Consider the following 13,241-nt stretch of genomic DNA (forward strand, 5'->3'; position numbering starts at 1 on the left):
ATCATGCTTATATTTTCCTCTGTCTTCTTGAACAAAAGGACCATATTTAATAGTAGCCGTGTTAACTTACCTGTTGATAGTTCCATCATCTTTGCCATTTCTCAGTCTCTATTGACTGGCTTGTCTCTTGCTTATCGGTCATATTTTTTCTGCTTCTCTGCATGCCTGGTAGTTTGTTATTGGATGCCGGAAATGGAGACTTTTACAATGGTAGTTGCTGGGTTTTGTAGTATTCTTTTAAATAGTGTTAGACTTGGTTCTGGTTCACAGTGGTTTGAACTTTTTGAGACTTGACTTTAAGAATTGTTAGGATGGATCTGCCGGGCACAGTGGCTCACGCCTGTAATCCCAGCACTTTGGGAGGCCAAGGCAGGCGGATCATCTGAGGTCAGGAGTTCGAGACCAGCCTGGCCAACATGGTGAAACCCTGTCTCTACTAAAAATACAAAAATTAGCCGGGCGTGGTGGTACATGCCTGTAATTCCAGCTACTTGGGAGGCTGAGACAGGAGAATCACTTGAACCCAGGAGGCGGAGGTTGCAGTGAGCCGAGATCGCACCACTGCACTCCAGCCTGGGTGACAGAGCAAGACTCCGTCTCAAAAAAAAGAATTGTTAGGATGGATCCAGAGATACACTTAGTCTAGGGCTAACTTAGTCCCACTATTAAGTCCACACTCTTCTAAGGATTCTTCTCGATGCCCCTTGTCTTATGAAGTTGTTTCACTCTGGCTTATGGGGACACAAACTCCTCCTAGACCTGTGTATATTTTATTCATTGTTATGCCTACTCCTTTCAAGTACAGACACACCTTGGAAATGCTGTGGGCTCAGTTCCAGACCATCACAATAAAGTGAATATCACAATAAAGGGAGCCACACAAACATTTTGGTTTCCCAGTGCATATAAAAGTTATGTTTGCACTATATTGTAGTCTATTGTGTGTGCAATAGCATTATGTCTAAAAAAGTACATATCTTATTTAAAAATGCTTTTTGCTAACGTATTTTAATTATCATCTGAGCCCTCAGAGAATCCTAAGCTTTTTGCTGGTGGAGGGTCTTGCCTTGATGTTGATGGCTGCTAGGTGATCAGGGTTGGAGTTGCTGAAGGTTAGGGTGGCTGTGGCAACTTCTTAAACTAAGACAACAATGAAGTTTGCTGTATCATTGGACTCTTCATGAAAGAGTTCTCTGTAGCATTCAATGCTGTTTGGTAGCATTTTACCCAAAGTAAAATGTTCAAAATTGAAATCGGTCCTCTCAAACCCTGCCACTGCTTTATCAACTAAGTTTATGGAATATTCTAAATTCTTTGCTGTAATTTCAACAGCGTTCACAGCTTCTTCATCAGGAGTAGATTCCATCTCAAGAAACCACTTTCTTTGCTCATTCATAATACTTGCTTGATGCAGGGTCTGTGGAGTGCAATAAAGTGAAGCACAAGGAAACAAGGTCTGCCTGTAGTTGTCAGGCCTCGGGTGGGGTTTCTTCTCACCCGTATAGGATCTCAGTACTCAGCCAAACTTTAAGGAGGCTGGGCATGGTGGCTTATGCCTATAATCCCAGCACTTTGGGAAGCCAAGGCAGAAGAACTGCTTGAGCTCAGGAGTTCGAGATCAGCTTGGCCAACATGGTGAAACCCAAATACAAAAACATTAGTCAGGCGTGGTGGCTGTAATCTCAGCTACTCAGGAGGCTGAGGCAGGAGAATCGCTTGAACCCAAGAGGCAGAGGTTGCAGTGAGCTGAGATTGTGCCATTGCACTTGAGCCTGGGCAACAAGAATGAAACTCCATCTCAAAAAAAAAAAAAAGTAAAAACTTGAAGGAAACCTCTGCAGGTTTCTAGGGTCCTTTCTCTCCATGCAGCTCACTGCTGTCTGGCTGAAATATAGCACTGTGGGCTCTCTAAACTCGGATTTCCCTTTGCTAACTCAGTAAGACTACCCAATTCTGTCTGGGTTCCCATACTCTGTGCCATGGCCTGGAAACTGCTTCTAGACAGGAAGCTGGTGAAACCAAAGGGCACACTTCATTTTTTAACCTTCTATCAGCAATCTCATTTTCATATTGCCTATAGCCCAGTGTCTATAAGCCTTTGTTTCAGGTCTTTTGCCTGGTTTTCTATTTGCATAATGTGAAAGACTCAATCCAGCTCCTGTTTCTCCATTTTGAGCAGTCTGGATGTCTCATAACGTTTTATCACAGACCTATCCATCTATGCATCCCTCTATCCACCCAGCCCTCTTATTTCTTTATGCATTTCAAGATAAATTTCAGATAACAATGCATTCCCCGCTAAATACTTCAACAAGCATATGATTAAAATTCATTTATAAATTTTATCCTTTGAGATAAAATTTATATACAATGAAATGAATACATCTTAAGTGAACATGTGCTACATTTTGACAAATGCATCTACCTGTGTAGCCCAAGCCTCTTATCACAATACAGAACATTCCTGTCATCCCAGGAAGTTCCCTCATGCCCCTTCCTAGTCAACCTCCAGCTCCCCTGCCCAACTGAGACACCCACCATGCTGATTCTTTTTTGTCATAGTTTTGCCTCTTTTAAATAGTCATGTAGTCATAGTCACATGCTGTACACTCTTTGTGTAAAGCTCCTTTTATTCAGCTTAATGTTGTGGGATTCATCCATGCCATTGCATAGAGTGATAGTTCTTTTCTTTCTATTGTTGAGTAGCATTCCATTTTGTGATTATACTGCAGTGATCCATTCTCCTACTGATGGATAGCTGGGCTGTCCTCCTTTTGATACTGTTAGGAATAGGGCTGCTCGGAACATTCCTGTACAAGTCTTTTTGTGGACATATGTTGTTTTCTTTCCTTTCCTTTCCTTTTTTTTTTTTTTTTTTTTTGAGACAGAGTCTCACTCTGTTACCCAGGCTGGAGTTCAATGGTATGATCTCGGCTCACTGCAACTTCCGCCTGCCGGGTTCAAGCGATTCTTCTGCCTCAGCCTCCCAAGTAGCTGGGATTACAGGTGCCCACAACCACACCTGGCTAATTTTTTTTTTTTTTTTTTTGAGATGGAGTCTCGCTCTGTCGCTCAGGCTGGAATGCAGTAGTGTAATCATTGCTCACTGCAGCTTCGACCTCCTGGGCTCAGGTGATCCTCCCGCTTCAGCCTCCTGAGTAGCTGGGACCACAGGCGCATGTCACCATGCTTGACTCATTTTTTGTATTTTTAGTAGAGACGGAGTTTTGTCATGTTGCCCAGGCTGGTCTCAAACTCCTGATCTGCCTGCCTTTGCCTTCCAAAATGCTGGGATTACAGGTGTGAGCTACTGCACTAGGCAGGACATATGTTTTTATTTCTTTTAGGTAAATACCTAGACATGGAAATGATGGGACATAATGTATGTGTATGTTTTGTTTTATAAGAAATACCATTTCACCCAGCGATCCCATTACTGGGTATATACCCAAAGGATTATAAATCATTCTACGATAAAGACACATGCACACGTATGTTTGTTGTGGCAATATTCACAATAGCAAAGACATGGAACCCACCCAAATGTCCATCAATGAAAGACTGGATTAAGAAAATGTGGCACATATACACACCATGGAATACTATGCAGCCATAAAAAAGGATGAGTTCATGTCCTTTGCAGGGACATGAAAGAAGCTGGAAACCATCATTCTAAGCAAACTACCACAAGGACAGAAAACCAAACACAGCATGTTCTCACTCATAGGTGGGAGCTGAACAACAAGAACACATGGACACAGGGTGGGAACATCACACACTGGGGCATGTCGGGGGGTAGGGGGCTGAGGGAGGGATAGCATTAGGAGAAACACCTAATGTAAATGATGAGTTGATGGGTAAGGCAAACCAACATGGCACATGTATACCCATGTAACAAACTTGCACGTTGTTCACATGTACCCTAGAACTTAAAGTATAATTTAAAAAAAAAAAAGAAAAAAAGATACCCCAGAACTTTTCCCAACATGATTGTGTCATTATGCTTCCACCAATAATGCCAACAGTTCTGGTTGTTATACACCCTCGCCAACATATGGTATTATCAGTGTTTTTAATCTTAGTAATTCTGGTGGGTGCGTGGAGTATCTCATTTTTGAAGGTTGTGTTTGAATCGTTCGTTTTCTCTGTCCACAGTGCCTTAATATGTATGCCTCATCTCTCTGAAGTGGTGGACCCTGTTTACCTGCTCTGGAGAATGGCTGCCTGTGGCAGACACAGGAGTTGTCCTCACACTGTGCTTCCTATTTTCCATAGTAACTGAGTTGTAGCTGCGATGCAGCTACTAACCAGGAATAGTTTCTCAGCCCCACACCTTGCACCTACAGCTAAGTGTGGCCATGTTCTCATCAACAAAGTGCAAATAGAAACAAAGTGCACCACCTTCAGGTTGAGGCTTTGAAGAAGCAGGGGTACCCTTCTCTTGCTCTCTTTCCCCTTGCGCTGGTGGGATATATGTAACAATAAGGCCCTGGGTGATAGGTAGCCACCAGATGCAAAATGCCTCAAACCTGAGTCACAACATGGAAGAGAAGAAGCCTCTGACCTGGAACACCTAGCCTGGTCTATAGATGAACAAGAAATAAACTTCTGTTATGTTTGAACATTACAGATTTGGTTCTGTTATAGCAATTTAGCTCACCCTGACTAAACTGTTGCCTGTCTCTTGGAAGGTGTGCCCTCCTTCCCTGAAAGTGACTTTTTCATACATGTAATCTATGTTTTAATCCATATTCTCCAAAGCATATCCACATCTATTCAACTGTTTCATTTTCCACTACCAGAAACCTCATATAAATAAATATATATGAAGGTTTATTGCATTATTCAAGGTTCTTTAAAATAAAATTTTATTGAAGTATAGCATATATACCGAAATGTGCACAAAAATATACACTATCTATATACACATTATAAATAATACATATATCTGCAGAAATTTACAACGCTATTTACATCTGGGGCATTCCCTTCCTTTCCACTATTTCTCATTTGCTATTTTTTCAGCCTGGTGACTGAGGAAGTCAAGAGAATAAGAGTTGTAGAAGGACATACTGAGTGTGTCACAGGCCCTCCCAAAAAGGCTGAACTCCAGCCTAGGAAACCAAAGCTGGTCCTTTAAGATTGCTCAGATGCTGCTTAATTCCTGTGCCACAGTCCTACAGTGTCGCTTTTTTCCATTGTTCTTTTTTTTTTTTTTTTTTTAAGAAAGAGGATATATATCAGGTAGGGGAGAATGTAGGGTGCAGAGCTACCTCGTCTCTTCTCCCAGAGGAATTCAAGGCTCCAGGGCTGCTGCTGGCCCATGTGGCAGATTTGGTAAATTGGAAAAACCGCTTCCAAAAAAAAGCACTTTTTTTGCAAGTCACGTTACTTCCACCTGTCCGGTATTTGTTGCAATATAACTATACTAGTTTCATTAGAATTAGAACACTTTCCTGCCACTTGCTGGAGAGTGGTTGCAACGTCTAAGTCCATGTGTCTGTGATGTGACTGGTGTCTGTGGATGAGGCACTATTCTACCTTAACCAACCTACACGGCTACAGTTGGCCTTCAGGTTGCAGAGCAACTTGTAGTTTTGATTTTTTTCAGTGCATCAGGGATATTTTTTAAAAATATTTTAATTGAAGTATAATATACATACAGAATAAAAAGGCAGAGGTACCTAAAAATAATAAAACAACAATAAAAACAAAACCAAGAAATCAGCAGTTACACAGGAAGAGTTGTAACAAGCTCAGGATTTTTTTAAATGCATAAATGATGCAAGCAATACCACAAGCAAAAACCAACACCAAAAATTTGCAAGGACCTAGAGGAATAGGTCAAAGTGAAACCTCCGCATAAGCTGGGTTATATGCAAGTGACTTCTGCAAAGAATGTAAAATACTATGATATCCTTGTAGATAAACTGGAGAAATATGAGCAAATAAGTGGATCAGTACATTGCTGAAATTCTTACCTAATGGATGTTGAGTAAAAGATTGGTCAATTTGCATCTTACTGAAGAGAAGTTTCTGAGGCCTCCCACAGGGCCTCAGTACTTGGACCTGTTTCATTCAGTATGGGAGGTTTATGTATGAAATTTTGGAGTTACTGGAAAGAAGAAGATAGCTAACATATCTTAGATAAATCCACAACCAACTCAAAAGGTTAATAAATTTTACCCAAGAAAACTTAATAGGAACAAATAAAGGTCCTGCAAAATAGGTTAACCAAAACACCAACCACACAAGTATGGGATGGGAAAAGATTGCTTAAAAGCAGTAAAAATAAGCTCGAAGGACTCAAACAGTATCGTGCAGTTGCAAAAAAATCTAGTTCAATATTTGGGTGTTAAATAGAAGAACAGAAAAGTATTAACGAGAATAAAGGATGAGACAGTTCTGCTACCCATAAATGTTCAGTTCTGGGTTGCATACTTTAAGAATGATCAAGAAAATGAGAGCACATTGGGAGAAAAGGGTCCTGGATGGTGAATACAGTTGGCGTTAGGATATATAATGGTAATCAATGAAATAATGGGGGACAGAAAAGAGAATATGCTAGGAGTCATCCTAATAGCTGTGGTTAAATTTTGGCCTTATCAATCTAAAATAATCAAAACGGTCAGAATCTAATTTAAACAGAGATTATTCAAGCGCAGAGTTTGAGGACAGCCCACCCAGGAGCACCAGCTCCAAAGGAATGGAGTCAGTGTGCTGAAGGAAGGAAGCTCAAGGTTTCACTTCCATAGGCAGAGACAGGAGTTTTTGGCAGGATTACATTTTTCTTACAAGGTTGGCACATAGTTACAGCAATTTGGTTACAGGCAGTGTTTCTCTTGGGAAAGGTACACTGAACACCTTTTACAGAGGGTGAAGTCATGGGTTTTCTGTCATCTGATCTAAGTGAAGCAGGACAACAAAGGAGAAGTTAATCTATAACAAAGGTCATTAATTAAGAAGGCAGGTGGTTTTTGTACCTGATGTAGTTTTATTCTAAGTCATTGTACAGAACAGGAAGAATAATCAGGGAAATAAAAAGTTGTTACCATATGTGACTCAGATCAACTACATCTCTCTCAAGGCTTAGTGTTTTTTGTGGGTTCCAGGAGCTTTTAAATACTTATTTTCATAGCCCCAAGGGTTAATAAGACAACTGAGGAGAAGAAGCAGAGATGCAACAGGACAGGCAGAGGTGATCAAAGATGAAAATGAACTCATTCCTGACACTCACACCAGAGGCTGCTGAAAGATCATCTGGCATTCAGGGTTTTCTCAGCTTTGAGATTTTATAACTATATAGTTAAAGATCTGCCCAGCTATAAAATATATTACTCTATCTTTGAAGCACACACAAATGACAAATCTTCAGAACTACTATGTTAAAACTTCTGGGGACACAAAACCACAAATCATTCAAAGAGTTTGCTTTATTGGCTGTTCTCAAATGGGCAAGCAGCTGTGTGTGTGTTTTTTTGATGTGAAAGCAGTCTAGAAAATGTAGTTTATTTTGGCATATTTTTTCTAGTGTTAAAGCAATCAGCATGGATACGTAAATTGTTGATAGTGAAAGACGTTTCATTAGTTTATTATTGTACACTGTTACACCGCTATAGGAAAAATTCTGTCTCAACTGCCAGATTCACGTGTCCCACCCTAAAAAAGCCAAAAGCCCTAAAAATACATGTGTATATGTATATATATACACATAGATACACACACACACTATATATATGTGTGTATATATATATATCTCTCTCTCAAGTAATTCACTATACACTTCTAAATAGAGATATTGGAAGTCACTAAAGTAAAAAAAAAAAAGGTCTAATATAGAAGAGTTATTCAGATTTGTATTCGTGTAGAACAAGCCAGTTCCTTTCATATTAACTATGCACACCACCTCCTTTCAGAAGAGATCTGGGAATGATAAAAACCAGTCGGAAGATGGTCTTAACTGTTTAGAAATCCAGTAACTTCCAATTTAAATGGTGCTTTTAGAAGAAGGAAAACAACGCCAGATTAAAGCCTGCCTTTAACCATAAGAGTCCCTGGAATCAAACCAAAAGTGCTGCCAAGAAGCCACAGGTGTTTATCACATGGACAGGAAAAAATATGATTTTGAAGGGCACAGTGACAGTTCTTCTCTGTCTCCACTAATGGGTTATAAGATTAAAGGTTAACAGCAGTACAAATACTATAATTATATAATGCTGGGTTTATTTTTCATTCGGGTTTACAAAAAAACCTTTTTGTCCGTGTGTTTCTGAGTGCTTGGAAGGTCTGCCAGCCACTGCCTTTCTTGTCACCAGAGCTCTCAGCAGGTTTACAAATGGACGTGCCCAAGACTGCCATCTGGTGGATATGATAGAAATTGAAACATATATATATGGGTTTTTTTTCTTGCAGGATTGGGGGTGGTAAGTAAATAAAACTAGTTGTCTAATAAGGTATACATTTAAAATATACTGAGGAGGGGAGTTCACTCATCACAGCAATAAGAAATATAAAATAACAAGGAATTAATTTAAGAAAGGTGTAGATCATATGGAAAAAATTACAAAACTGTACCGGGGACATTAAAAACACTTGTATAAATAGAAAGATGTAGCATCTTCCTGGTGGAACTCACCTTGGCTAAAGATACCAATGACCCCTACATTAATCTACACATATAACAATTCAATCAACACATTAATGAGATTTTTATTTGGCAGGGAAATCTTGGCCAAATTATTGAAAAATTCATCTGGAAGAATAAACACATTCAATTTTTGTAAAAGTAGAATAATAAGGGGCATTTTCCCCTATCAGATAATAAAATGTATAATAAAACTATGATAATTAAGATGACATGGTACTGACACACAACACAAAACGATAAAATAGAATGCTTATAAAAATACAAGCATATACATGAATATGTCATAAAGGACAACTTCAAATAATGAGAAAAGGTTGGCTTATGTAATAGCTGGTATAAGGGGATAATGGAAAAATCTATAGGAAAATGTTATATTAGATTTTTACCTCAGAAATAAGTTTCAGTTGTATTAAAGTACAAATATTCAAAAGGCCAATGTCTTAAAATATATGTAAATATTTACTTACTCAGGATATAAAAAATCGTCTTTGTATGCAACTGAAGGTTGATGAAACTGTTAAAGAAAATAAAATCCTGAAAATTTTGAATGTAAAAGTATGACACTTGTTGAAACATCAAATTTAACACAAAAGGTCTTTGTAGTTTACTGTATGTAAATTTTCAATTCTTTTAAAGTAATATAAAACAAAATAAACCCTGATTGATTTCAAAGGGTATATGAAGGGTAAAAGGGAATATTTGTGACCAAGGAGAGCTCTCTTATACTCTTCAGCTCTCAGCATCTTAGCCCTCTCTCTAGTACCACTCCAGTCATAGTGAGTAGAAAGCCCTTATTCTGCCTGTAGGAAAATCTGGCATCGAAACAAAAAGTTATTGTGTAAGAAAAAGCTCAGAAGTTGCATGATGTGATTTTTTTGGGGGGGAATACCCTATGAGGTTGAGATTGTATTTTTTTCAAAAATTAGGTCATTTCAGTATGGCTAGATGTCCTTTGGTCTTAGTCCAATCCGTGAATATCTTTCTTTAAAAACAACAACAAACCATAAACAGTATTACAGTATTGAAAGGCAAATGGTGAACTCAGGACAATAATTCATGACATATGTAACAGAATAATGGTTAAAATCCTACATATATAAAGAGCTCTCACAAATCAAGAAAAATTATAAATATGTAAACACAATATCCTTTTTATGTTAAGAAAAAATGCTTCCAATTAACATGTGTGAACAGGCTTATAATAAAAGAATAAGCAAATATGAGAAAAACATTTTCACTCACTAGTAATCAAATAATTGGGAATTAAATCAAGAAAATGTAGGTTACAATATTTTACCCAGCAGCTTGGCAATGTGCAACATTGGTAAGAAAGTGAAAAACATGGGTACTCTTGTATACTATTAAGATTGTAAATGTGTACCCTCTTCTTGAAACGCAATTTGGGACACTGAATTTTGTTTCTGTATTTTATTTAACTCAAGATTTTATGAAAAATTCAAACATATGGAAAATTAGAGAAAATACAACAATTTTACCTATTGCCCAGATTTAACATTTTGACATCTTTACCTTTAAGGAGAAAATAAAAAGCTCGTTTTCCCAATGTCTTTAAAAAAGTAACCACTGTTCTAAAGTTAATGTGTATTATTTTCATGTGTGTTTTATATGTACATACTACATATCCATAAATTGTACCTATCATATTTCATCAACTCTAAGATTCTATCATTTTACGTACCATTCTTTTATATGTTAAGAAAAAATGCTGCCAATTAAACTACGAAATAATGTTTTGTTAACATTTAAGATTATTTTCTGGCCGGGCGCACTGGCTCACACCTGTAATCCCAGCACTTTGGGAGGCCCAGGCGGGTGGATCACGAGGTCAGGAGATCGAGACCATCTTGGCTAACACGGTGAAACCCCGTCTCTACTAAAAATACAAAAAATTAGCCGGGCGTAGTGGCGGGCGCCTGTAGTCCCAGCTACTCGGGAGGCTGAGGCGGGAGGCTGAGGCAGGAGTATGGCGTGAACCTGGGAGGCGGAGCTTGCAGTGAGCCGAGATTGCGCCACTGCTCTCCAGCCCGGACGAGAGTGCAAGACTCCATCTCAAAAAAAAAAAAAAAAAAAAAAAGATTATTTTCTAATACTTATTATAACAGGGTTTTAGGACAGATCTTTTTTTAATCTTACATATGCTGTTATTTCTGTGTTATATGCCAAATCATAATATAATCATTTTGAAGACATTTTATGTTTTGAGACAGGGTCATGCTCTGTCACCCAAGCTGGAGTGCAGTGACTCACTGAAACCTCTGCCTCCTGAATTCAAGCGATTCTCCTACCTCAGCCTCCCAGGTAGCTGGGATTACAGGTGCACACCACCACGCCTGGCTAATTTTTGTATTTTTAGTAGAGATGGGATTTCGCCATGCTGGCCAGGCTGGTCTCGAACTCTTGACCTCAAGTGATCTGTCCACGTCGCCCTCCCATAGTGCTGGGATTACAGGTGTGAGCCACCACGCCTGGCCTTGAAGACATTTTAAACAGCACTTAAATATTAACACATGTATTCCCGACACAGTACAAAACCCAATTATGAATTGAGATATGACCAAGCTGGTGCAACTATGGCATGATGGCTGCCTTAGTCAAAGACAATTGCTAAGATGCCATTGATTTAAGATGCTTCCTGGCCAGGCACGGTGGCTCACACCTGTAATTCCAGCACTTTGGGAGGCTGAGGGGGGTGGATCACCTGAGGTCGGGAGTTCGAGACCAGCCTGGCCAACATGGAGAAACCCCCACTCTACTGAAAATACAAAACCAGCCGGGCGTGGTGACGCATTCCTGTAATCCCAGCTACTTGGGACGCTGAGGCAGGAGAATCGCTTGAACCTGGGAGGCGGAGGTTGCAGTAAGCCAAGATCGTGCCATTGCACTGCAGCCTGGGTGACAAGAGTGAAACTCCGTCTCAAAAATAAAAAAATAAAAATAAAGATGCTTCCCAATTTCAAAGAAATTAAAATATGCAGTGTGTTTTGGAATTAATTTTGGAGACAAATTTACATACAAGACATCCCCTTATAACTTGCTTTCTCTCAGCATCATGTTTTCAAAGTAGTAAAAGACAGCTCACTGCGTAAGGAAGCCAACAGCACCTGGCTGCTGCTGGAGCTCGGGACTCTCTTAGCTCAGCGCTCCCTCCATTTTACTGAGCCACCCCAGAAAACGCTGTTTCATGCTAATGGGTACTAGTAGGCTAAGGAGTTATTCCTTCTTGGTAACATCTGCCTTAAATCAGGAAAATGGTCTTTTCAAAGGCCCAGGAATTCACATATCATCTGGGACCAGGGTGAAGCACTTTTGGGGACAAAATTTAAGGAATGGCAAGTAATCAAGATAAATATTTTATTTTTTTAATTTTAGATATTTTAATGCAACATTAAAAAAAAAACTAATGCAAAATGACAAACATAATATAAAAATTTTAAAAAGAAAAAGGGAAAAAAAAGAATCATTACAGAGTTTTCCATTTGCCTTAGGCTCCCACATGGCTTGGCATGGTACAGTTACTAATCCTGTTTTACAGGGGGAGGAAAGGGAGTGACAGATTAAAATGAGTAAGCAACATGGTCCCATAATACAATTAAAAATGTAAATGTACAACAGAAACACACAAAATAATTATAGGAAAGGCGAACAATTTTCAATATTACATCCCCAAATGGATGCAAGCTCTTACTATTAGAATGTGGATTATTAGTTGTATTTTATTAGAAGGAACTAGATTTAGGCCATGTGCGGTGGCTCATGTCTGTACTCCCAGTACTTTGGGAGGCCGAGGCAGGAGGATTGCTTGAGGACAGGAGTTCGATGCTGCAGTGCACTATGATGCCACTGCACTCCAGCCTGGGCAACAGAGTGAGACCTTGTCTTGAAAATAAAAAATAAAAGGAACTAAATTTAAATATGGTGAAGACAATGTATACCTGCCAGATGTCAGCACTTAGGAGGCTATAGTAATCAAAATGATGTGATATTTCCACAGGGTTAGACAAAAAAAAAAAACAATAGGGCAGAAGAAACTAGAAATGGACCACACATACTTGGGGAATGGGAATCTGACAGGGGTGGCATGGTGTTGGCACAATTAGCTAGCTGGATGGAAAAAAAAGATTCCTTAGTTCACATATTATGTAACAAGAAATTCAAGAATGATTAAAAACCTAAATATATGTGCTTGGGAGGTAGAAGACTTCTAAAATGGCTGGAAGGTAATATTAGAGATCCTTCTGTAGTTCACAAGCATGATGATTGGGTTTTCACACTTACGTGTGAGATGTGCCTCCCCTCAGCCTTGTTACATTATCCACCTGATATGAAAATGAAAATGTATAAATTTAAAAAATTAGAGACTATATGAACTTGGGATGAGGATGATTTCCTAAACAAGAAAACCATATAGCAAAAAAATGACAAATAGCAAGACTGCATAAACAAAGTAAAGAAAAAAAAAAGTCTGAGAGGTTTTGCAGCTCGCATAACAAAGGATTAGTATCTACACTATATAGAAAAAGACAAACCCAATGGAAAAATGGACAAGTGGTGTGAGCATTCAATTCAGAAAAGA

At 38.9% G+C, this 13,241-nt stretch overlaps 1 pseudogene; it reads left to right on the forward strand.

Moving 5' to 3' along the window:
- The first annotated feature begins 12,897 nt into the window (after positions 1-12,897).
- On the forward strand, positions 12,898-12,990 carry LOC129030999 (small nucleolar RNA U13; annotated as a pseudogene).
- The last annotated feature ends 251 nt before the right edge of the window (positions 12,991-13,241 follow it).

This window comes from Pongo pygmaeus, chromosome 12, assembly GCF_028885625.2.
Source record: "Pongo pygmaeus isolate AG05252 chromosome 12, NHGRI_mPonPyg2-v2.0_pri, whole genome shotgun sequence".
Lineage (NCBI taxonomy): Eukaryota > Metazoa > Chordata > Mammalia > Primates > Hominidae > Pongo > Pongo pygmaeus.